Consider the following 27,484-nt stretch of genomic DNA (forward strand, 5'->3'; position numbering starts at 1 on the left):
ATTTGAAGGTCCAAGGGATACAGTAAACCTGCAATGGTGCATCGGAATCTAATACTGCTGTCCCAGGGAAGGCTCAAAGCACGAACTATTAGAAGAGTTACTCCTCTTGTAAATAATCCGACATTTTGCCTTTTGTATTCAATATCGATGCAATTTCTGTGTTTCATCGTTGATTTGAAGGTCCAAGGGATACAGTAAACCTCCAATGGTGCATCGGAATCTAATACTGCTGTCCCAGGAAAGGCTCAAAGCACAAACTATTAGAAGAGTTACTCCTCATGTAAATAAGTCGACATTTTGACTTTTGTATTCAATACCGATGCAATTTCTGTGTTTCATCGTTGATTTGAAGGTCCAAGGGATACAGTAAACATGCAATGGTGCATCGGAAACTAATACTGCTGTCCCAGGAAAGGCTCAAAGCACGAACTATTAGAAGAGTTACTCCTCATGTAAATAAATCGACATTTTGCCTTTTGTATTTAATATCGATGCAATTTCTGTATTTCATCGTTGATTTGAAGGTCCAAGGGATACAGTAAACCTGCAATGGTGCATCGGAATCTAATACTGCTGTTCCAGGAAAGGCTCGAAACGCGAACTATTAGAAGAGTTACTCCTCATGTAAATAAGTCGACATTTTGCCTTTTGTATTCAATATCGATTCAATTTATGTGTTTCATCATTGGTTTTAAGGTTCAAGGTCTACAGTGAACCTACAATGGTGCATCGGAATCTAATACTGCTGTCCCAGGAAAGGCTAAAATCACCAACTATTAGAAGAGTTACTTCTCTTGTAAATAAGTCGACATTTTGCCTTTTGTATTCAATATCGATGCAATTTCTGTGTTTCATCGTTGATTTGAAGGTCCAAGGGATACAGTAATCCTGCAATGGTGCCTCGGAATCTAATACTGCTGTCCCAGGAAAGGCTCGAAACACGAACTATTAGAAGAGTTACTCCTCTTATAAATAAGTCGACATGTTGCCTTTTGTATTCAATATCGATGCAATTTCTGTGTTTCATCGTTGATTTGGAGATTCAAGGGATACAGTAAATATGAGATGGTGCTTCGGAATCTAATACTGCTGTCCCAAGAATGGTTCAAAGCACGAACTATTAGAAGAGTTACTCCTCTTGTAAATAAGTCGACATTTTGCCTTTTGTATTCAATATCGATTCAATTTATGTGTTTCATCATTGGTTTTAAGGTCCAAGGGCTACAGTGAACCTACAATGGTGCATCGGAATCTAATACTGCTGTCCCAGGAAAGGCTAAAATCACGAACTATTAGAAGAGTTACTTCCCTTGTAAATAAGTCGACATTTTGCCTTTTGTATTCAATATCGATGCAATTTCTGTGTTTCACCGTTGATTTGAAGGTCCAAGGGATACAGTAAACCTGCAATGGTGCATCGGAATCTAATACTGCTGTCCCAGGAAAGGGTCAAAGCACGAACTGTAGATGAGTTACTCCTCTTATAAACAAGTCGACATTTTGCCTTTTGTATTCAATATCGATGCAATTTCTGTGTTTCATCGTTGATTTGAAGGTCCAAGGGATACAGTAAACCTGCAATGGTGCATCGGAATCTAATACTGCTGTTCCAGGAAAGGCTCAAAGCGCGAACTATTAGAAGAGTTACTCCTCTTGTAAATAAGTCGACATTTTGCGTTTTGTATTCAATAGCGATTCAATTTATGTGTTTCATCATTGGTTTTAACGTCCAAGGGCTACAGTGAACCTACAATGGTGCATCGGAATCTAATACTGCTGTCCCAGGATTGGCTAAAATCACGAACTATTAGAAGAGTTACTTCTCTTGTAAATAAGTCGATATTTTGCCTTTTGTATTCAATATCGATGCAATTTCTGTCTTTCATCGTTGATTTGAAGGTCCAAGGGATACAGTAAACGTGCAATGGTGCATCGGAATCTAATACTGCTGTCTCAGGAAAGACTCAAAGCACGAACTGTAGAAGAGTTACTCCTCTTATAAATAAGTCGACATTTTGCCTTTTGTATTCAATATCGATTCAATTTATGTGTTTCATCATTGGTTTTAAGGTCCAAGGGCTACAGTGAACCTACAATGGTGCATCGGAATCTAATACTGCTGTCCCAGGAAAGGCTAAAATCACGAACTATTAGAAGAGTTACTTCTCTTGTAAATAAGTCGACATTTTGCCTTTTGTATTCAATATCGATGCAATTTCTGTGTTTCATCGTTGATTTGAAGGTCCAAGGGATACAGTAAATATGAGATGGTTCTTCGGAATCTAATACTGCTGTCCCAAAAAAGGCTCAAAGCACGAACCATAGAAGAGTTACTCCTCTTATAAACAAGTCGACATTTTGCCTTTTGTATTCAATATCGATGCAATTTCTGTGTTTCCTCATTGATTTGAAGGTCCAAGTGATACAGTAAACCTGCAATGGTGCATCGGAATCTAATACTGCTATCCCAGGATAGGTTAAAAGCACGAACTATTAGAAGAGTTGCTCCTCTTGTAAATAAGTCGACATTTTGCCTTTTGTATTCAATACCGATGCAATTTCTGTGTTTCATCGTTGATTTGAAGGTCCAAGGGATACAGTAAACCTGCAATGGTGCATCGGAATCTAATACTGCTATCCCAGGATAGGCTAAAAGCACGAACTATTAGAAGAGTTGCTCCTCTTGTAAATAAGTCGACATTTTGCCTTTTGTATTCAATATCGATGCAATTTCTGTGTTTCATCGTTGATTCGAAGGTCCAAGGGATACAGTAAACCTGAAATGGTGCATCGGAATCTAATACTGCTGTCCCAGGGAAGGCTCAAATCACGAACTATTAGAAGAGTTACTCCTCTTGTAAATAATCCGACATTTTGTCTTTTGTATTCAATATCGATGCAATTTCTATGTTTCATCGTTGATTTGAAGGTCCAAGGGATACAGTAAACCTCCAATGGTGCATCGGAATCTAATACTGCTGTCCCAGGATAGGATAAAAGCACGAACTATTAGAAGAGTTTCTCCTCATGTAAATAAGTCGACATTTTGCCTTTTGTATTTAATATCGATGCAATTTCTGTGTTTCATCGTTGATTTGAAGGTCCAAGGGATACAGTAAACCTGCAATGGTGCATCGGAATCTAAAACTGCTGTCCCAGGAGAGGCTCAAAGCGCGAACTATTAGAAGAGTTACTCCTCTTGTAAATAAGTCGACATTTTGCCTTTTGTATTCAATATCGATTCAATTTATGTGTTTCATCATTGGTTTCAAGGTCCAAGGGCTACAGTGAACCTACAATGGTGCATCGGAATCTAATACTGCTGTCCCAGGAAAGGCTAAAATCACGAACTATTAGAAGAGTTACTTCTCTTGTAAATAAGTCGACATTTAGCCTTTTGTATTCAATATCGATGCAATTTCTGTGTTTCATCGTTGATTTGAAGGTCCAAGGGATACAGTAAACCTGCAATGGTGCATCGGAATCTAATACTGCTGTCCCAGGAAAGACTCAAAGCACGAACTGTAGAAGAGTTACTCCTCTTATAAACAAGTCGACATTTTGCCTTTTGTATTCAATATCGATGCAATTTCTGTGTTTCATCGTTGATTTGAAGGTCCAAGGGATACAGTAAACCTGCAATGGTGCATCGGAATCTAATACTGCTGTCCCAGGAAAGGCTAAAAGTAAGAACTATTAGAAGAGTTGCTCCTCTTGTAAATAAGTCGACATTTTGCCTTTTGTATTTAATATCGATGCAATTTCTGTGTTTCATCGTTGATTTGAAGGTCCAAGGGATACAGTAAACCTCCAATGGTGCATCGGAATCTAATACTGCTGTCCCAGGAAAGGCTCAACGCACGAACTATTAGAGGAGTTACTCCTCTTGTAAATAAGTCGACATTTTGACTTTTGTATTCAATATCGATGCAATTTCTGTGTTTCATCGTTGATTTGAAGGTCCAAGGGATACAGTAATCCTGCAATGATGCATCGGAATCTAATACTGCTGTCCCAGGAAAGGGTCGAAGCACGAACTATTAGAAGAGTTACTCCTCTTATAAATAAGTCGAAATTTTGCCTTTTGTATTCAATATCGATGCAATTTCTGTGTTTCATCGTTGATTTGGAGGTCCAGGGGATACAGTAAATATGAGATGGTGCTTCGGAATCTAATACTGCTGTCCCAGGAATGGTTCAAAGCACGAACTATTAGAAGAGTTACTTCTCTTGTAAATAAGTCGACATTTTGCCTTTTGTATTCAATATCGATGCAATTTCTGTGTTTCATCGTTGATTTGAAGGTCCAAGGGATACAGTAAATATGAGATGGTGCATTGGAATCTAATACTGCTGTCCCAGGAAAGGCTAAAAGCAAGAACTATTAGAAGAGTTGCTCCTCTTGTACATAAGTCGACATTTTGCCTTTTGCATTCAATACCGATTCAATTTCTGTGTTTCATCGTTGATTTGAAGGTCCAAGGGATACAGTAAACCTGCAATGGTGCATCGGAATCTAATACTGCTGTCCCAGGAAAGGCTGAAAGCACGAACTATTAGAAGAGTTACTCCTCTTGTAAATAAGCTGACATTTTGCCTTTTGTATTCAATATCGATGCAATTTCTGTGTTTCATCGTTGATTTGAAGGTCCAAGGGACACAGTAAACCTGCAATGGTGCATCGGAATCTAATACTGCTGTCCCAGGAAAGGCTCAAAAAACGAACTATTGGAAGAGTTACTCCTCATGTAAATAAGTCGACACTTTGACTTTTGTATTTAATATTGATGCAATTTCTGTGTTTCATCGTTGATTTGAAGGTCGAAGGGATACAGTAAACATGCAATGGTGCATCGGAATCTAATACTGCTGTCCCAGGAAAGGCTCAAAACACGAACTATTAGAAGAGTTACTCCTCTTGTAAATAAGTCGACATTTTGCCTTTTGTATTCAATATCGATGCAATTTCTGTGTTTCATCGTTGATTTGAAGGTCCAAGGGATACAGTAATCCTGCAATGGTGCATCGGAATCTAATACTGCTGTCCCTGGAAAGGTTCGAAGCACGAACTATTAGAAGAGTTACTCCTCTTATAAATAAGTCGACATTTTGCCTTTTGTATTCAATATCGATGCAATATCTGTGTTTCATCGTTGATTTGAAGGTCCAAGGGATACAGTAAATATGAGATGGTGCTTCGGAATCTAATACTGCTGTCCCAGGAACGGTTCAAACACGAACTATTAGAAGAGTTACTTCTCTTGTAAATAAGTCGACATTTTGCCTTTTGTATTCAATATCGATTCAATTTATGTGTTTCATCATTGGTTTTAAGGTCCAAGGGATACAGTGAACCTACAATGGTGCATCGGAATCTAATACTGCTGTCCCAGGAAAGGCTAAAATCACGAACTATTAGAAGAGTTACTTCTCTTGTAAATGAGTCGACATTTTGCATTTTGTATTCATTATCAATGCAATATCTGTGTTTCATCGTTGATTTGAAGGTCCAAGGGATACAGTAAACCTGCAATGGTGCATCGGAATCTAAAACTGCTGTCCCAGGAAAGGCTCAAAGCGCGAACTATTAGAAGAGTTGCTCCTCTTGTAAATAATCCGACATTTTGCCTTTTGTATTCAATACCGATGCAATTTCTGTGTTTCATCGTTGATTTGAAGGTCCAAGGGATACAGTAAACCTGCAATGGTGCATCGGAATCTAATACTGCTGTCCCAGGGAAGGCTCAAAGCACGAACTATTAGAAGAGTTGCTCCTCTTGTAAATAATCCGACATTTTGCCTTTTGTATTCAATACCGATGCAATTTCTGTGTTTCATCGTTGATTTGAAGGTCCAAGGGATACAGTAAACCTGCAATGGTGCATCGGAATCTAATACTGCTGTCCCAGGGAAGGCTCAAAGCACGAACTATTAGAAGAGATACTCCTCTTGTAAATAATCCGACATTTTGCCTTTTGTATTCAATATCGATGCAATTTCTGTGTTTCATCGTTTATTTGAAGGTCCAAGGGATACAGTAAACCTCCAATGGTGCATCGGAATCTAATACTGCTGTCCCAGGAATGGCTCAAAGCGCGAACTATTAGAAGAGTTACTCCTCATGTAAATAAGTCGACATTTTGCCTTTTGTATTTAATATCGATGCAATTTCTGTGTTTCATCGTTGATTTGAAGGTCCAAGGGATACAGTAAACCTGCAATGGTGCATCGGAATCTAATACTGCTGTCCCAGGAAAGGCTCAAAGCGCGAATTATTAGAAGAGTTACTCCTCTTGTAAATAAGTCGACATTTTGCCTTTTGTATTCAATATCGATTCAATTTATGTGTTTCATCATTGGTTTTAAGGTCCAAGGGCTACAGTGAACCTACAATGGTGCATCGGAATCTAATACTGCTGTCCCAGGAAAGGCTAAAATCACGAACCATTAGAAGAGTTACTTCTCTTGTAAATTAGTCGACATTTTGCCTTTTGTATTCAATATCGATGCAATTTCTGTGTTTCATCATTGATTTGAAGGTCCAAAGGATACAGTAAACCTGCAATGGTGCATCGGAATCTAATACTGCTATCCCAGGATAGGCTAAAAGCACGAACTATTAGAAGAGTTGCTCCTCTTGTAAATAAGTCGACATTTTGCCTTTTGTATTCAATACCGATGCAATTTCTGTGTTTCATCGTTGATTTGAAGGTCCAAGGGATACAGTAAACCTCCAATGGTGCATCGGAATCTAATACTGCTATCCCAGGATAGGCTAAAAGCACGAACTATTAGAAGAGTTGCTCCTCTTATAAATAAGTCGACATTTTGCCTTTTGTATTCAATATCGATGCAATTTCTGTGTTTCATCGTTGATTTGAAGGTCCAAGAGATACAGTAAATATGAGATGGTGCTTCGGAATCTAATACTGCTGTCCCAAAATAGGCTCAAAGCACGAACTATAGAAGAGTTACTCCTCTTATAAACAAGTCGACATTTTGCCTTTTGTATTCAATATCGATGCAATTTCTGTGTTTCATCGTTGATTTGAAGGTCCAAGGGATACAGTAAATATGAGATGGTGCTTCGGAATCTAATACTGCTGTCCCAAAAAAGGCTCAAAGCACGAACCATAGAAGAGTTACTCCTCTTATAAACAAGTCGACATTTTGCCTTTTGTATTCAATATCGATGCAATTTCTGTGTTTCATCATTGATTTGAAGGTCCAAGGGATACAGTAAACCTGCAATGGTGCATCGGAATCTAATACTGCTGTCCCAGGAAAGACTCAAAGCACGAACTGTAGAAGAGTTACTCCACTTATAAATAACTCGACATTTTGCCTTTTGTATTCAATATCGATGCAATTTCTGTGTTTCATCGTTGATTTGAAGGTCCAAGGGATACAGTAAACCTGCAATGGTGCATCGGAATCTAATACTGCTGTCCCAGGAAAGGCTAAAAGTAAGAACTATTAGAAGAGTTGCTCCTGTTGTAAATAAGTCGACATTTTGCCTTTTGTATTCAATACCGATGCAATTTCTGTGTTTCATCGTTGATTTGAAGGTCCAAGGGATACAGTAAACCTGCAATGGTGCATCGGAATCTAATACTGCTGTCCCAGGAAAGGCTCAAAGCGCGAACTATTAGAAGAGTTACTCCTCATGTAAATAAGTCGACATTTTGCCTTTTGTATTTAATATCGACGCAATTTCTGTGTCTCATCGTTGATTTGAAGGTCCAAGGGATACAGTAAACCTGCAATGGTGCATCGGAATCTAATACTGCTGTCCCAGGAAAGGCTCAAAGCGCGAATTATTAGAAGAGTTACTCCTCTTGTAAATAAGTCGACATTTTGCCTTTTGTATTCAATATCGATGCAATTTCTGTGTTGCATCATTGATTTGAAGGTCCAAGGGATACAGTAAACCTGCAATGGTGCATCGGAATCTAATACTGCTATCCCAGGATATGCTAAAAGCACGAACTATTAGAAGAGTTGCTCCTCTTGTAAATAAGTCGACATTTTGCCTTTTGTATTCAATACCGATGCAATTTCTGTGTTTCATCGTTGATTTGAAGGTCCAAGGGATACAGTAAATATGAGATGGTGCTTCGGAATCTAATACTGCTGTCCCAGGAATGATTCAAAACACGAACTATTAGAAGAGTTACTTCTCTTGTAAATAAGTCGACATTTTGCCTTTTGTATTCAATATCGATGCAATTTCTGTGTTTCTACGTTGATTTGAAGGTCCAAGGGATACAGTAAACCTGAAATGGTGCATCGGAATCTAATACTGCTGTCCCAGGAAAGGCTCAAAGCGCGAACTATTAGAAGAGTTACTCCTCTTGTAAATAAGTCGACATTTTGCCTTTTGTATTCAATATCGATTCAATTTATGTGTTTCATCATTGGTTTTAAGGTCCAAGGGCTACAGTGAACCTACAATGGTGCATCGGAATCTAATACTGCTGTCCCAGGAAAGGCTTAAATCACGAACTATTAGAGGAGTTACTTCTCATGTAAATAAGTCGACATTTTGCCTTTTGTATTCAATATCGATGCAATTTCTGTGTTTCATCGTTGATTTTAAGGTCCAAGGGATACAGTAAACCTGCAATGGTGCATCGGAATCTAATACTGCTGTCCCAGAAAACGCTCAAAGCACGAACTATTAGAAGAGTTACTCCTCTTATAAATAAGTCGACATTTTGCCTTTTGTATTCAATATCGATGCAATATCTGTGTTTCATCGTTGATTTGAAGGTCCAAGGGATACAGTAAATATGAGATGGTGCTTCGGAATCTAATACTGCTGTCCCAGGAACGGTTCAAACACGAACTATTAGAAGAGTTACTTCTCTTGTAAATAAGTCGACATTTTGCCTTTTGTATTCAATATTGATTCAATTTATGTGTTTCATCATTGGTTTTAAGGTCCAAGGGATACAGTGAACCTACGATGGTGCATCGGAATCTAATACTGCTGTCCCAGGAAAGGCTAAAATCACGAACTATTAGAAGAGTTACTTCTCTTGTAAATGAGTCGACATTTTGCATTTTGTATTCATTATCAATGCAATATCTGTGTTTCATCGTTGATTTGAAGGTCCAAGGGATACAGTAAACCTGCAATGGTGCATCGGAATCTAAAACTGCTGTCCCAGGAAAGGCTCAAAGCGCGAACTATTAGAAGAGTTACTCCTCTTGTAAATAAGTCGACATTTTGCCTTTTGTATTCAATATCGATGCAATTTCTGTGTTTCATCGTTGATTTTAAGGTCCAAGGGATACAGTAAACCTGCAATGGTGCATCGGAATCTAATACTGCTATCCCAGGATAGGCTAAAAGCACGAACTATTAGAAGAGTTGCTCCTCTTGTAAATAATCCGACATTTTGCCTTTTGTATTCAATACCGATGCAATTTCTGTGTTTCATCGTTGATATGAAGGTCCAAGGGATACAGTAAACCTGCAATGGTGCATCGGAATCTAATACTGCTGTCCCAGGAAAGACTCAAAGCACGAACTGTAGAAGAGTTACTCCACTTATAAATAACTCGACATTTTGCCTTTTGTATTCAATATCGATGCAATTTCTGTGTTTCATCGTTGATTTGAAGGTCCAAGGGATACAGTAAACCTGCAATGGTGCATCGGAATCTAATACTGCTGTCCCAGGAAAGGCAAAAAGTAAGAACTATTAGAAGAGTTGCTCCTGTTGTAAATAAGTCGACATTTTGCCTTTTGTATTCAATACCGATGCAATTTCTGTGTTTCATCGTTGATTTGAAGGTCCAAGGGATACAGTAAACCTGCAATGGTGCATCGGAATCTAATACTGCTGTCCCAGGAAAGGCTCAAAGCGCGAACTATTAGAAGAGTTACTCCTCATGTAAATAAGTCGACATTTTGCCTTTTGTATTTAATATCGATGCAATTTCTGTGTCTCATCGTTGATTTGAAGGTCCAAGGGATACAGTAAACCTGCAATGGTGCATCGGAATCTAATACTGCTGTCCCAGGAAAGGCTCAAAGCGCGAATTATTAGAAGAGTTACTCCTCTTGTAAATAAGTCGACATTTTGCCTTTTGTATTCAATATCGATGCAATTTCTGTGTTGCATCATTGATTTGAAGGTCCAAGGGATACAGTAAACCTGCAATGGTGCATCGGAATCTAATACTGCTGTCCCAGGAAAGGCTCAAAGCGCGAACTATTAGAAGAGTTACTCCTCTTGTAAATAAGTCGACATTTTGCCTTTTGTATTCAATATCGATTCAATTTATGTGTTTCATCATTGGTTTTAAGGTCCAAGGGATACAGTGAACCTACAATGGTGCATCGGAATCTAATACTGCTGTCCCAGGAAAGGCTAAAATCACGAACTATTAGAAGAGTTACTTCTCTTGTAAATGAGTCGACATTTTGCCTTTTGTATTCAATATCGATGCAATTTCTGTGTTTCATCGTTGATTAGAAGGTCCAAGGGATACAGTAAATATGAGATGGTTCTTCGGAATCTAATACTGCTGTCCCAAAAAAGGCTCAAAGCACGAACCATAGAAGAGTTACTCCTCTTATAAACAAGTCGACATTTTGCCTTTTGTATTCAATATCGATGCAATTTCTGTGTTTCATCATTGATTTGAAGGTCCAAAGGATACAGTAAACTTGCAATGGTGCATCGGAATCTAATACTGCTATCCCAGGATAGGCTAAAAGCACGAACTATTAGAAGAGTTGCTCCTCTTGTAAATAAGTCGACATTTTGCCTTTTGTATTCAATACCGATGCAATTTCTGTGTTTTATCGTTGATTTGAAGGTCCAAGGGATACAGTAAACCTGCAATGGTGCATCGGAATATAATACTGCTATCCCAGAATAGGCTAAAAGCACGAACTATTAGAAGAGTTGCTCCTCTTGTAAATAAGTCGACATTTTGCCTTTTGTATTCAATATCGATGCAATTTCTGTGTTTCATCGTTGATTTGAAGGTCCAAGGGATACAGTAAATATGAGATGGTGCTTCGGAATCTAATACTGCTGTCCCAAAAAAGGCTCAGAGCACGAACTATAGAAGAGTTTCTCCTCTTATAAACAAAAGGACATTTTGCCTTTTGTATTCAATATCGATGCAATTTCTGTGTTTCATCGTTGATTTGAAGGTCCAAGGGATACAGTAAATATGAGATGGTGCTTCGGAATCTAATACTGCTGTCCCAAAAAAGGCTCAAAGCACGAACCATAGAAGAGTTACTCCTCTTATAAACAAGTCGACATTTTGCCTTTTGTATTCAATATCGATGCAATTTCTGTGTTTCATCATTGATTTGAAGGTCCAAGGGATACAGTAAACCTGCAATGGTGCATCGGAATCTAATACTGCTGTCCCAGGAAGGACTCAAAGCACGAACTGTAGAAGAGTTACTCCACTTATAAATAACTCGACATTTTGCCTTTTGTATTCAATATCGATGCAATTTCTGTGTTTCATCGTTGATTTGAAGGTCCAAGGGATACAGTAAACCTGCAATGGTGCATCGGAATCTAATACTGCTGTCCCAGGAAAGGCTAAAAGTAAGAACTATTAGAAGAGTTGCTCCTGTTGTAAATAAGTCGACATTTTGCCTTTTGTATTCAATACCGATGCAATTTCTGTGTTTCATCGTTGATTTGAAGGTCCAAGGGATACAGTAAACCTGCAATGGTGCATCGGAATCTAATACTGCTGTCCCAGGAAAGGCTCAAAGCGCGAACTATTAGAAGAGTTACTCCTCATGTAAATAAGTCGACATTTTGCCTTTTGTATTTAATATCGATGCAATTTCTGTGTCTCATCGTTGATTTGAAGGTCCAAGGGATACAGTAAACCTGCAATGGTGCATCGGAATCTAATACTGCTGTCCCAGGAAAGGCTCAAAGCGCGAATTATTAGAAGAGTTACTCCTCTTGTAAATAAGTCGACATTTTGCCTTTTGTATTCAATATCGATGCAATTTCTGTGTTGCATCATTGATTTGAAGGTCCAAGGGATACAGTAAACCTGCAATGGTGCATCGGAATCTAATACTGCTATCCCAGGATATGCTAAAAGCACGAACTATTAGAAGAGTTGCTCCTCTTGTAAATAAGTCGACATTTTGCCTTTTGTATTCAATACCGATGCAATTTCTGTGTTTCATCGTTGATTTGAAGGTCCAAGGGATACAGTAAATATGAGATGGTGCTTCGGAATCTAATACTGCTGTCCCAGGAATGGTTCAAAACACGAACTATTAGAAGAGTTACTTCTCTTGTAAATAAGTCGACATTTTGCCTTTTGTATTCAATATCGATGCAATTTCTGTGTTTCTACGTTGATTTGAAGGTCCAAGGGATACAGTAAACCTGAAATGGTGCATCGGAATCTAATACTGCTGTCCCAGGAAAGGCTCAAAGCGCGAACTATTAGAAGAGTTACTCCTCTTGTAAATAAGTCGACATTTTGCCTTTTGTATTCAATATCGATGCAATTTCTGTGTTTCATCGTTGATTTGAAGGTCCAAGGGATACAGTAAATATGAGATGGTGCTTCGGAATCTAATACTGGTGTCCCAAAAAAGGCTCAAAGCACGAACTATAGAAGAGTTACTCCTCTTATAAACAAATCGACATTTTGCCTTTTGTATTCAATATCGATGCAATTTCTGTGTTTCATCGTTGATTTGAAGGTCCAAGGGATACAGTAAATATGAGATGGTGCTTCGGAATCTAATACTGCTGTCCCAAAAAAGGCTCAAAGCACGAACCATAGAAGAGTTACTCCTCTTATAAACAAGTCGACATTTTGCCTTTTGTATTCAATATCGATGCAATTTCTGTGTTTCATCATTGATTTGAAGGTCCAAGGGATACAGTAAACCTGCAATGGTGCATCGGAATCTAATACTGCTGTCCCAGGAAAGACTCAAAGCACGAACTGTAGAAGAGTTACTCCACTTATAAATAACTCGACATTTTGCCTTTTGTATTCAATATCGATGCAATTTCTGTGTTTCATCGTTGATTTGAAGGTCCAAGGGATACAGTAAACCTGCAATGGTGCATCGGAATCTAATACTGCTGTCCCAGGAAAGGCTAAAAGTAAGAACTATTAGAAGAGTTGCTCCTGTTGTAAATAAGTCGACATTTTGCCTTTTGTATTCAATACCGATGCAATTTCTGTGTTTCATCGTTGATTTGAAGGTCCAAGGGATACAGTAAACCTGCAATGGTGCATCGGAATCTAATACTGCTGTCCCAGGAAAGGCTCAAAGCGCGAACTATTAGAAGAGTTACTCCTCATGTAAATAAGTCGACATTTTGCCTTTTGTAGTTAATATCGATGCAATTTCTGTGTCTCATCGTTGATTTGAAGGTCCAAGGGATACAGTAAACCTGCAATGGTGCATCGGAATCTAATACTGCTGTCCCAGGAAAGGCTCAAAGCGCGAATTATTAGAAGAGTTACTCCTCTTGTAAATAAGTCGACATTTTGCCTTTTGTATTCAATATCGATGCAATTTCTGTGTTGCATCATTGATTTGAAGGTCCAAGGGATACAGTAAACCTGCAATGGTGCATCGGAATCTAATACTGCTATCCCAGGATATGCTAAAAGCACGAACTATTAGAAGAGTTGCTCCTCTTGTAAATAAGTCGACATTTTGCCTTTTGTATTCAATACCGATGCAATTTCTGTGTTTCATCGTTGATTTGAAGGTCCAAGGGATACAGTAAATATGAGATGGTGCTTCGGAATCTAATACTGCTGTCCCAGGAATGGTTCAAAACACGAACTGTTAGAAGAGTTACTTCTCTTGTAAATAAGTCGACATTTTGCCTTTTGTATTCAATATCGATGCAATTTCTGTGTTTCTACGTCTATTTTAAGGTCCAAGGGATACAGTAAACCTGAAATGGTGCATCGGAATCTAATACTGCTGTCCCAGGAAAGGCTCAAAGCGCGAACTATTAGAAGAGTTACTCCTCTTGTAAATAAGTCGACATTTTGCCTTTTGTATTCAATATCGATTCAATTTATGTGTTTCATCATTGGTTTTAAGGTCCAAGGGCTACAGTGAACCTACAATGGTGCATCGGAATCTAATACTGCTGTCCCAGGAAAGGCTTAAATCACGAACTATTAGAGGAGTTACTTCTCATGTAAATAAGTCGACATTTTGCCTTTTGTATTCAATATCGATGCAATTTCTGTGTTTCATCGTTGATTTGAAGGTCCAAGGGATACAGTAAACCTGCAATGGTGCATCGGAATCTAATACTGCTGTCCCAGGAAAGACTCAAAGCACGAACTGTAGAAGAGTTACTCCACTTATAAATAACTCGACATTTTGCCTTTTGTATTCAATATCGATGCAATTTTTGTGTTTCATCGTTGATTTGAAGGTCCAAGGGATACAGTAAACCTGCAATGGTGCATCGGAATCTAATACTGCTGTCCCAGGAATGGCTAAAAGTAAGAACTATTAGAAGAGTTGCTCCTGTTGTAAATAAGCCGACATTTTGCCTTTTGTATTCAATACCGATGCAATTTCTGTGTTTCATCGGTGATTTGAAGGTCCAAGGGATACAGTAAACCTGCAATGGTGCATCGGAATCTAATACTGCTGTCCCAGGAAAGGCTCAAAGCACGAACTATTAGAAGATTTACTCCTCTTATAAATAAATCGACATTTTGCCTTTTGTATTCAATATCGATGCAATTTCTGTGTTTCATCGTTGATTTGAAGGTCCAAGGGATACAGTAAATATGAGATGGTGCTTCGGAATCTAATACTGCTGTCCCAAAAAAGGCTCAAAGCACGAACTATAGAAGAGTTACTCCTCCTATAAACAAGTCGTCATTTTGCCTTTTGTATTCAATATCGATGCAATTTCTGTGTTTCATCGTTGACTAGAAGGTCCAAGGGATACAGTAAATATGAGATGGTTCTTCGGAATCTAATACTGCTGTCCCAAAAAAGGCTCAAAGCACGAACCATAGAAGAGTTACTCCTCTTATAAACAAGTCGACATTTTGCCTTTTGTATTCAATATCGATGCAATTTCTGTGTTTCATCATTGATTTGAAGGTCCAAGTGATACAGTAAACCTGCAATGGTGCATCGGAATCTAATACTGCTATCCCAGGATAGGCTAAAAGCACGAACTATTAGAAGAGTTGCTCCTCTTGTAAATAAGTCGACATTTTGCCTTTTGTATTCAATACCGATGCAATTTCTGTGTTTCATCGTTGATTTGAAGGTCCAAGGGATACAGTAAATATGAGATGGTGCTTCGGAATCTAATACTGCTGTCCCAGGAATGGTTCAAATCACGAACTATTAGAAGAGTTACTTCTCTTGTAAATAAGTCGACATTTTGCCTTTTGTATTCAATATCGATTCAATTTATGTGTTTCATCATTGGTTTTAAGGTCCAAGGGCTACAGTGAACCTACAATGGTGCATCGGAATCTAATACTGCTGTCCCAGGAAAGGGTCGAAGCACGAACTATTAGAAGAGTTACTCCTCTTATAAATAAGTCGATATTTTGCCTTTTGTGTTCAATATCGATGCAATTTCTGTGTTTCATCGTTGATTTGGAGGTCCAATTGATACAGTAAATAGGAGATGGTGCTTCGGAATCTAATACTGCTGTCCCAGGAATGGTTCAAAGCACGAACTATTAGAAGAGTTACTTCTCTCGTAAATAAGTCGACATTTTGCCTTTTGTATTCAATATCGATGCAATTTTTGTTTTTCATCGTTGATTTGAAGGTCCAAGGGACACAGTAAATATGAGATGGTGCTTCGGAATCTAATACTGCTGTCCCAAAAAAGGCTCAAAGCACGAACTATAGAAGAGTTACTCCTCTTATAGACATGTCGACATTTTCCCTTTTGTATTCAATATCGATGCAATTTCTGTGTTTCATCGTTGATTTGAAGGTCCAAGGGATACAGTAAACCTCCAATGGTGCATCGGAATCTAATACTGCTGTCCCAGGAAAGGCTCAAACCACGAACTATTAGAAGAGTTACTACTAATGTAAATAAGTCGACATTTTTCCTTTTGTATTTAATATCGATGCAGTTTCTGTGTTTCATCGTTGATTTGAAGGTCCAAGGGATACAGTAAACCTGCAATGGTGCATCGGAATCTAATACTGCTGTCCCAGGAAAGGCTCAAAACAGGAACTATTAGAAGAGTTACTCCTCTTGTAAATAAGTCGACCTTTTGCATTTTGTATTCTATATCGATTCAATTTATGTGTTTTATCATTGGTTTTAAGCTCCAAGGGCTACAGTGAACCTACAATGGTGCATCGGAATCTAATACTGCTGTCCCAGGAAAGGCTAAAATCACGAACTATTAGAAGAGTTATTTCCCTTGTAAATAAGTCGACATTTTGCCTTTTGTATTCAATATCGATGCAATTTCTGTGTTTCATCGTTGATTTGAAGGTCCAAGGGATACAGTAAACCTGCAATGGTGCATCGGAATCTAATACTGCTGTCCCAGGAAAGGCTCAAAGCACGAACTGTCGAAGAGTTACTCCTCTTATAAATAAGTCGACATTTTGCCTTTTGTATTCAATATCGATGCAATTTCTGTGTTTCATCGTTGATTTGAAGGTCCAAGGGATACAGTAAATATGAGATGGTGCTTCGGAATCTAATACTGCTGTCCCAGGAATGGTTCAAACACGAACTATTAGAAGAGTTACTTCTCTTGTAAATAAGTCGACATTTTGCTTTTTGTATTCAATATCGATTCAATTTATGTGTTTCATCATTGGTTTTAAGGTCCAAGGGCTACAGTGAACCTACAATGGTGCATCGGAATCTAATACTGCTGTCCCAGGAAAGGCTAAAATCACGAACTATTAGAAGAGTTACTTCTCTTGTAAATGAGTCGACATTTTGCCTTTTGTATTCAATATCGATGCAATTTCTGTGTTTAATCGTTGATTTGAAGGTCCAAGGGATACAGCAAACCTGCAATGGTGCATCGGAATCTAATACTGCTGTCCCAGGAAAGGCTCAAAGCGCGAACTATTAGATGAGTTACTCCTCTTGTAAATAAGTCGACATATTGCCTTTTGTACTCAATATCTACGCAATTTCTGTGTTTCATCGTTGATTTGAAGGTCCAAGGGATACAGTAAACCTGCAATGGTGCATCGGAATCTAATACTGCTGTCCCAGGAAAGGCTCAAAACACGATCTATTAGAAGAGTTACTCCTCTTGTAAATAAGTCGACATTTTGCCTCATGTATTCAATATCGATGCAATTTATGTGCTTCATCATTGGTTTTAAGGTCCAAGGGCTACAGTGAACCTACAATGGTGCATCGGAATCTAATACTGCTGTCCCAAGAAAGGCTAAAATCACGAACTATTAGAAGAGTTACTCCTCTTATAAATAAATCGACATTTTGCCTTTTGTATTCAATATCGATGCAATTTCTGTGTTTCATCGTTGATTTGAAGGTCCAAGGGATACAGTAAATATGAGATGGTGCTTCGGAATCTAATACTGCTGTCCCAAAAAAGGCTCAAAGCACGAACTATAGAAGAGTTACTCCTCTTATAAACAAGTCGACATTTTGCCTTTTGTATTCAATATCGATGCAATTTCTGTGTTTCATCGTTGATTTGAAGGTCCAAGGGATACAGTAAACCTACAATGGTGCGTCGGAATCTAATACTGCTGTCCCAGGAAAGGCTCAAAGCGTGAACTATTAGAAGAGTTACTCCTCTTGTAAATAAGTCGACATTTTGCCTTTTGTATTCAATATCGCTTCAATTTATGTGCTTCATCATTGGTTTTAAGGTCCAAGGGCTACAGTGAACCTACAATGGTGCATCGGAATCTAATACTGCTGTCCCAAGAAAGGCTAAAATCACGAACTATTAGAAGAGTTACTTCTCTTGTAAATAAGTCGACATTTTGCCTTTTGTATTCAATATCGATGCAATTTCTGTGTTTCATCGTTGATTTGAAGGTCCAAGGGATACAGTAAACCTGCAATGGTGCATCGGAATCTAATACTGCTGTCCCAGGAAAGGCTCAAAACACGATCTATTAGAAGAGTTACTCCTCTTGTAAATAAGTCGACATTTTGCCTTTTGTATTCAATATCGATGCAATTTCTGTGTTTCATCGTTGATTTGAAGGTCCAAGGGATACAGTAATCCTGCAATGGTGCATCGGAATCTAATACTGCTGTCCCAGGAAAGGCTCGAAACACGAACTATTAGAAGAGTTACTCCTCTTATAAATAAGTCGACATTTTGCCTTTTGTATTCAATATCGATGCAATTTCTGTGTTTCATCGTTGATTTGAAGGTCCAAGGGATACAGTAAATATGAGATGGTGCTTCGGAATCTAATACTGCTGTCCCAGGAATGGTTCAAACACGAACTATTAGAAGAGTTACTTCTCTTGTAAATAAGTCGACATTTTGCTTTTTGTATTCAATATCGATTCAATTTATGTGTTTCATCATTGGTTTTAAGGTCCAAGGGCTACAGTGAACCTACAATGGTGCATCGGAATCTAATACTGCTGTCCCAAGAAAGGCTAAAATCACGAACTATTAGAAGAGTTACTTCTCTTGTAAATGAGTCGACATTTTGCCTTTTGTATTCAATATCTATGCAATTTCTGTGTTTCATCGTTGATTTGAAGGTCCAAGGAATACAGTAAACCTGCAATGGTGCATCGGAATCTAATACTGCTGTCCCAGGAAAGGCTCAAAGCACGAACTATTAGAATAGTTACTCCTCTTATAAATAAGTCGACGTTTTGCCTTTTGTATTCCATATCGATGCAATTTCTGTGTTTCATCGTTGATTTGAAGGTCCAAGGGATACAGTAAATATGAGATGGTGCTTCGGAATCTAATACTGCTGTCACAGGAATTGTTCAAACACGAACTATTAGAAGAGTTACTTCTCTTGTAAATAAGTTGACAATTTGCATTTTGTATTCAATATCGATTCAATTTATGTGTTTCATCATTGTTTTTAAGGTCCAAGGGCTACAGTGAACCTACAATGGTGCATCGGAATCTAATACTGCTGTCCCAGGAAAGACTAAAATCACGAACTATTAGAAGAGTTACTTCTCTTGTAAATGAGTCGACATTTTGCCTTTTGTATTCAATATCGATGCAATTTCTGTGTTTCATCGTTGATTTGAAGGTCCAAGGGATACAGTAAACCTGCAATGGTGCATCGGAATCTAATACTGCTGTCCCAGGAAAGGCTCAAAGCGCGAACTATTAGATGAGTTACTCCTCTTGTAAATAAGTCGACATATTGCCTTTTGTATTCAATATCTACGCAATATCTGTGTTTCATCGTTGATTTGAAGGTCCAAGGGATACAGTACTCCTGCAATGGTTCATCGGAATCTAATACTGCTGTCCCGGGAAAGGGTCGAAGCACGAACTATTAGAAGAGTTACTCCTCTTATAAATAAATCGACATTTTGCCTTTTGTATTCATATCGATGCAAATTCTGTGTTTCATCGTTGATTTGAAGGTCCAAGGGATATAGTAAATATGAGATGGTGCTTCGGAATCTAATACTGCTGTCCCAAAAAAGGCTCAAAGCACGAACTATAGAAGAGTTACTCCTCTTATAAACAAGTCGACATTTTGCCTTTTGTATTCAATATCGATGCAATTTCTGTGTTTCATCGTTGATTTGAAGGTCCAAGGGATACAGTAAACCTACAATGGTGCGTCGGAATCTAACACTGCTGTCCCAGGAAAGGCTCAAAGCGCGAACTATTAGAAGAGTTACTCCTCTTGTAAATAAGTCGACATTTTGCCTTTTGTATTCAATATCGCTTCAATTTATGTGCTTCATCATTGGTTTTAAGGTCCAAGGGCTACAGTGAACCTACAATGGTGCATCGGAATCTAATACTGCTGTCCCAGGAAAGGCTAAAATCACGAACTATTAGAAGAGTTACTTCTCTTGTAAATAAGTGGACATTTTGCCTTTTGTATTCAATATCGATGCAATTTCTGTGTTTCATCGTTGATTTGAAGGTCCAAGGGATACAGTAAACCTGCAATGGTGCATCGGAATCTAATACTGCTGTCCCAGGAAAGGCTCAAAGCACGAACTGTAGAAGAGTTACTCCTCTTATAAACAAGTCGACATTTTGCCTTTTGTATTCAATATCGATGCAATTTCTGTGTTTCATCGTTGATTTGAAGGTCCAAGGGATACAGTAAACCTGCAATGGTGCATCGGAATCTAATACTGCTGTCCCAGGAAAGGCTAAAACCAAGAACTATTAGAAGAGTTGCTCCTCTTGTAAATAGGTCGACATTTTGCCTTTTGTATTCAATACCGATGCAATTTCTGTGTTTCATCGTTGATTTGAAGGTCCAAGGGATACAGTAAACCTGCAATGGTGCATCGGAATCTAATACTGCTATCCCAGGATAGGCTAAAAGCACGAACTATTAGAAGAGTTGCTCCTCTTGTAAATAAGTCGACATTTTGCTTTTTGTATTCAATACCGATGCAATTTCTGTGTTTCATCGTTGATTTGAAGGTCCAAGGGATACAGTAAACCTGCAATGGTGCATCGGAATCTAATACTGCTGTCCCAGGAAAGGCTAAAACCAAGAACTATTAGAAGAGTTGCTCCTCTTGTAAATAGGTCGACATTTTGCCTTTTGTATTCAATACCGATGCAATTTCTGTGTTTCATCGTTGATTTGAAGGTCCAAGGGATACAGTAAACCTGCAATGGTGCATCGGAATCTAATACTGCTATCCCAGGATAGGCTAAAAGCACGAACTATTAGAAGAGTTGCTCCTCTTGTAAATAAGTCGACATTTTGCCTTTTGTATTCAATATCGATGCAATTTCTGTGTTTCATCGTTGATTTGAAGGTCCAAGGGATACAGTAAATATGAGATGGTGCTTCGGAATCTAATACTGCTGTCCCAGGAATGGTTCAAACACGAACTATTAGAAGAGTTACTTCTCTTGTAAATAAGTCGACATTTTGCTTTTTGTATTCAATATCGATTCAATTTATGTGTTTCATCATTGGTTTTAAGGTCCAAGGGCTACAGTGAACCTACAATGGTGCATCGGAATCTAATACTGCTGTCCCAGGAAAGGCTAAAATCACGAACTATTAGAAGAGTTACTTCTCTTGTAAATGAGTCGACATTTTGCCTTTTGTATTCAATATCGATGCAATTTCTGTGTTTAATCGTTGATTTGAAGGTCCAAGGGATACAGCAAACCTGCAATGGTGCATCGGAATCTAATACTGCTGTCCCAGGAAAGGCTCAAAGAGCGAACTATTAGATGAGTTACTCCTCTTGTAAATAAGTCGACATATTGCCTTTTGTACTCAATATCTACGCAATTTCTGTGTTTCATCGTTGATTTGAAGGTCCAAGGGATACAGTAAACCTGCAATGGTGCATCGGAATCTAATACTGCTGTCCCAGGAAAGGCTCAAAACACGATCTATTAGAAGAGTTACTCCTCTTGTAAATAAGTCGACATTTTGCCTTTTGTATTCAATATCGATGCAATTTATGTGCTTCATCATTGGTTTTAAGGTCCAAGGGCTACAGTGAACCTACAATGGTGCATCGGAATCTAATACTGCTGTCCCAAGAAAGGCTAAAATCACGAACTATTAGAAGAGTTACTCCTCTTATAAATAAATCGACATTTTGCCTTTTGTATTCAATATCGATGCAATTTCTGTGTTTCATCGTTGATTTGAAGGTCCAAGGGATACAGTAAATATGAGATGGTGCTTCGGAATCTAATACTGCTGTCCCAAAAAAGGCTCAAAGCACGAACTATAGAAGAGTTACTCCTCTTATAAACAAGTCGACATTTTGCCTTTTGTATTCAATATCGATGCAATTTCTGTGTTTCATCGTTGATTTGAAGGTCCAAGGGATACAGTAAACCTACAATGGTGCGTCGGAATCTAATACTGCTGTCCCAGGAAAGGCTCAAAGCGTGAACTATTAGAAGAGTTACTCCTCTTGTAAATAAGTCGACATTTTGCCTTTTGTATTCAATATCGCTTCAATTTATGTGCTTCATCATTGGTTTTAAGGTCCAAGGGCTACAGTGAACCTACAATGGTGCATCGGAATCTAATACTGCTGTCCCAAGAAAGGCTAAAATCACGAACTATTAGAAGAGTTACTTCTCTTGTAAATAAGTCGACATTTTGCCTTTTGTATTCAATATCGATGCAATTTCTGTGTTTCATCGTTGATTTGAAGGTCCAAGGGATACAGTAAACCTGCAATGGTGCATCGGAATCTAATACTGCTGTCCCAGGAAAGGCTCAAAACACGATCTATTAGAAGAGTTACTCCTCTTGTAAATAAGTCGACATTTTGCCTTTTGTATTCAATATCGATGCAATTTCTGTGTTTCATCATTGGTTTTAAGGTCCAAGGGCTACAGTGAACCTACAATGGTGCATCGGAATCTAATACTGCTGTCCCAAGAAAGGCTAAAATCACGAACTATTAGAAGAGTTACTTCTCTTGTAAATGAGTCGACATTTTGCCTTTTGTATTCAATATCTATGCAATTTCTGTGTTTCATCGTTGATTTGAAGGTCCAAGGAATACAGTAAACCTGCAATGGTGCATCGGAATCTAATACTGCTGTCCCAGGAAAGGCTCAAAGCACGAACTATTAGAAGAGTTACTCCTCTTATAAATAAGTCGACATTTTGCCTTTTGTATTCCATATCGATGCAATTTCTGTGTTTCATCGTTGATTTGAAGGTCCAAGGGATACAGTAAATATGAGATGGTGCTTCGGAATCTAATACTGCTGTCACAGGAATTGTTCAAACACGAACTATTAGAAGAGTTACTTCTCTTGTAAATAAGTTGACAATTTGCATTTTGTATTCAATATCGATTCAATTTATGTGTTTCATCATTGTTTTTAAGGTCCAAGGGCTACAGTGAACCTACAATGGTGCATCGGAATCTAATACTGCTGTCCCAGGAAAGACTAAAATCACGAACTATTAGAAGAGTTACTTCTCTTGTAAATGAGTCGACATTTTGCCTTTTGTATTCAATATCGATGCAATTTCTGTGTTTCATCGTTGATTTGAAGGTCCAAGGGATACAGTAAACCTGCAATGGTGCATCGGAATCTAATACTGCTGTCCCAGGAAAGGCTCAAAGCGCGAACTATTAGATGAGTTACTCCTCTTGTAAATAAGTCGACATTTTGCCTTTTGTATTCAATATCGCTTCAATTTATGTGCTTCATCATTGGTTTTAAGGTCCAAGGGCTACAGTGAACCTACAATGGTGCATCGGAATCTAATACTGCTGTCCCAGGAAAGGCTAAAATCACGAACTATTAGAAGAGTTACTTCTCTTGTAAATAAGTGGACATTTTGCCTTTTGTATTCAATATCGATGCAATTTCTGTGTTTCATCGTTGATTTGAAGGTCCAAGGGATACAGTAAACCTGCAATGGTGCATCGGAATCTAATACTGCTGTCCCAGGAAAGGCTCAAAGCACGAACTGTAGAAGAGTTACTCCTCTTATAAACAAGTCGACATTTTGCCTTTTGTATTCAATATCGATGCAATTTCTGTGTTTCATCGTTGATTTGAAGGTCCAAGGGATACAGTAAACCTGCAATGGTGCATCGGAATCTAATACTGCTGTCCCAGGAAAGGCTAAAACCAAGAACTATTAGAAGAGTTGCTCCTCTTGTAAATAGGTCGACATTTTGCCTTTTGTATTCAATACCGATGCAATTTCTGTGTTTCATCGTTGATTTGAAGGTCCAAGGGATACAGTAAACCTGCAATGGTGCATCGGAATCTAATACTGCTATCCCAGGATAGGCTAAAAGCACGAACTATTAGAAGAGTTGCTCCTCTTGTAAATAAGTCGACATTTTGCTTTTTGTATTCAATACCGATGCAATTTCTGTGTTTCATCGTTGATTTGAAGGTCCAAGGGATACAGTAAACCTGCAATGGTGCATCGGAATCTAATACTGCTGTCCCAGGGAAGGCTCAAAGCACGAACTATTAGAAGAGTTACTCCTCTTGTAAATAATCCGACATTTTGCCTTTTGTATTCAATATCGATGCAATTTCTGTGTTTCATCGTTGATTTGAAGGTCCAAGGGATACAGTAAACCTCCAATGGTGCATCGGAATCTAATACTGCTGTCCCATTAAAGGCTCAAAGCACGAACTATTAGTAGAGTTACTCCTCATGTAAATAAGTCGACATTTTGCCTTTTGTATTTAATATCGATGCAATTTCTGTGTTTCATTGTTGATTTGAAGGTCCAAGGGATACAGTAAACCTGCAATGGTGCATCGCAATCTAATACTGCTGTGCCAGGAAAGGCTCAAAGCGCGAACTATTAGAAGAGTTACTCTTCTTGTAAATAAGTCGACATTTTGCCTTTTGTATTCGATATCGATTCAATTTATGTGTTTCATCATTGGTTTTAAGGTCCAAGGGCTACAGTGAACCTACAATGGTGCATCGGAATCTAATACTGCTGTCCCAGGAATGGCTGAAATCACGAACTATTAGAAGAGTTACTTCTCTTGTAAATAAGTCGACATTTTTCAATTTGTATTCAATATCGATGCAATTTGTGTGTTTCATCGTTGATTTGAAGGTCCAAGGGATACAGTAAACGTGCAATTTTGCATCGGAATCTAATACTGCTGTCCCAGGAAAGGCTCAAAGCACGAACTGTAGAAGAATTACTCCTCTTATAAACAAGTCGACATTTTGCCTTTTGTATTCAATGTCGATGCAGTTTCTGTGTTTCATCGTTGATTTGAAGGTCCAAGGGATACAGTAAACCTGCAATGGTGCATCGGAATCTAATACTGCTGTCCCAGGAAAGGCTAAATGCAAGAACTATTAGAAGAGTTGCTCCTCTTGTAAATAAGTCGACATTTTGCCTTTTGTATTCAATTCCGATGCAATTTCTGAGTTTCATCGTTGATTTGAAGGTCCAAGGGATACAGTAAACCTGCAATGGTGCATCGGAATTTAATACTGCTGTCCCAGGAAAGGGTCGAAGCACGACCTATTAGAAGAGTTACTCCTCTTATAAATAAGTCGACATTTTGCCTTTTGTATTCAATATCGATGCAATTTCTGTGATTCATCGATGATTTGGAGGTCCAAGGGATACAGTAAATATGAGATGGTGCTTCGGAATCTAATACTGCTGTCCCAGGAATAATCAAAGCACGAAATATTAGAAGAGTTACTTCTCTTGTAAATAAGTCGACATTTTGCCTTTTGTGTTCAATATCGATGCAATTTCTGTGTTTCATCGTTGATTTGAAGGTCCAAGGGATACAGTAAATATGAGATGGTGCTTCGGAATCTAATACTGCTGTCCCAAAAAAGGCTCAAAGCACGAACTATGAGAAGAGTTACTCCTCTTATAAACAAGTCGACATTTTGCCTTTTGTATTCAATATCGATGCAATTTCTGTGTTTCATCGTTGATTTGAAGGTCCAAGGGATACAGTAAACCTGCAATGGTGCATCGGAATCTAATACTGCTGTCCCAGGAAATTCTCAAAGCGCGAACTATTGGAAGAGTTACTCCTCTTGTAAATAAGTCGACATTTTGCCTTTTGTATTCAATATCGCTTCAAATTATGTGTTTCATCGTTGGTTTTAAGGTCCAAGGGCTACAGTGAACCTACAATGGTGCATCGGAATCTAATACTGCTGTCCCAGGAAAGGCTAAAATCACGAACTATTAGAAGAGTTGCTCCTCTTGTAAATAAGTCGACATTTTGCCTTTTGTATTCAATACCGATGCAATTTCTGTGTTTCATCGTTGATTTGAAGGTCCAAGGGATACAGTAAACCTCCAATGGTGCATCGGAATCTAATACTGCTGTCCCATTAAAGGCTCAAAGCACGAACTATTAGTAGAGTTACTCCTCATGTAAATAAGTCGACATTTTGCCTTTTGTATTTAATATCGATGCAATTTCTGTGTTTCATCGTTGATTTGAAGGTCCAAGGGATACAGCAAACCTACAATGGTGCATCGGAATCTAATACTGCTGTCCCATTAAAGGCTCAAAGCACGAACTATTAGTAGAGTTACTCCTCATGTAAATAAGTCGACATTTTGCCTTTTGTATTTAATATCGATGCAATTTCTGTGTTTCATCGTTGATTTGAAGGTCCAAGGGATACAGTAAATATGAGATGGTGCTTCGGAATCTAATACTGCTGTCCCAGGAATGGTTCAAACACGAACTATTAGAAGAGTTACTTCTCTTGTAAATAAGTCGACATTTTGCTTTTTGTATTCAATATCGATTCAATTTATGTGTTTCATCATTGGTTTTAAGGTCCAAGGGCTACAGTGAACCTACAATGGTGCATCGGAATCTAATACTGCTGTCCCAGGAAAGGCTAAAATCACGAACTATTAGAAGAGTTACTTCTCTTGTAAATGAGTCGACATTTTGCCTTTTGTATTCAATATCGATGCAATTTCTGTGTTTAATCGTTGATTTGAAGGTCCAAGGGATACAGCAAACCTGCAATGGTGCATCGGAATCTAATACTGCTGTCCCAGGAAAGGCTCAAAGAGCGAACTATTAGATGAGTTACTCCTCTTGTAAATAAGTCGACATATTGCCTTTTGTACTCAATATCTACGCAATTTCTGTGTTTCATCGTTGATTTGAAGGTCCAAGGGATACAGTAAACCTGCAATGGTGCATCGGAATCTAATACTGCTGTCCCAGGAAAGGCTCAAAACACGATCTATTAGAAGAGTTACTCCTCTTGTAAATAAGTCGACATTTTGCCTTTTGTATTCAATATCGATGCAATTTATGTGCTTCATCATTGGTTTTAAGGTCCAAGGGCTACAGTGAACCTACAATGGTGCATCGGAATCTAATACTGCTGTCCCAAGAAAGGCTAAAATCACGAACTATTAGAAGAGTTACTCCTCTTATAAATAAATCGACATTTTGCCTTTTGTATTCAATATCGATGCAATTTCTGTGTTTCATCGTTGATTTGAAGGTCCAAGGGATACAGTAAATATGAGATGGTGCTTCGGAATCTAATACTGCTGTCCCAAAAAAGGCTCAAAGCACGAACTATAGAAGAGTTACTCCTCTTATAAACAAGTCGACATTTTGCCTTTTGTATTCAATATCGATGCAATTTCTGTGTTTCATCGTTGATTTGAAGGTCCAAGGGATACAGTAAACCTACAATGGTGCGTCGGAATCTAATACTGCTGTCCCAGGAAAGGCTCAAAGCGTGAACTATTAGAAGAGTTACTCCTCTTGTAAATAAGTCGACATTTTGCCTTTTGTATTCAATATCGCTTCAATTTATGTGCTTCATCATTGG

The sequence above is a fragment of the Schistocerca cancellata genome, chromosome 8 (genome assembly GCF_023864275.1).
Source record: "Schistocerca cancellata isolate TAMUIC-IGC-003103 chromosome 8, iqSchCanc2.1, whole genome shotgun sequence".
NCBI classification, from domain to species: domain Eukaryota; kingdom Metazoa; phylum Arthropoda; class Insecta; order Orthoptera; family Acrididae; genus Schistocerca; species Schistocerca cancellata.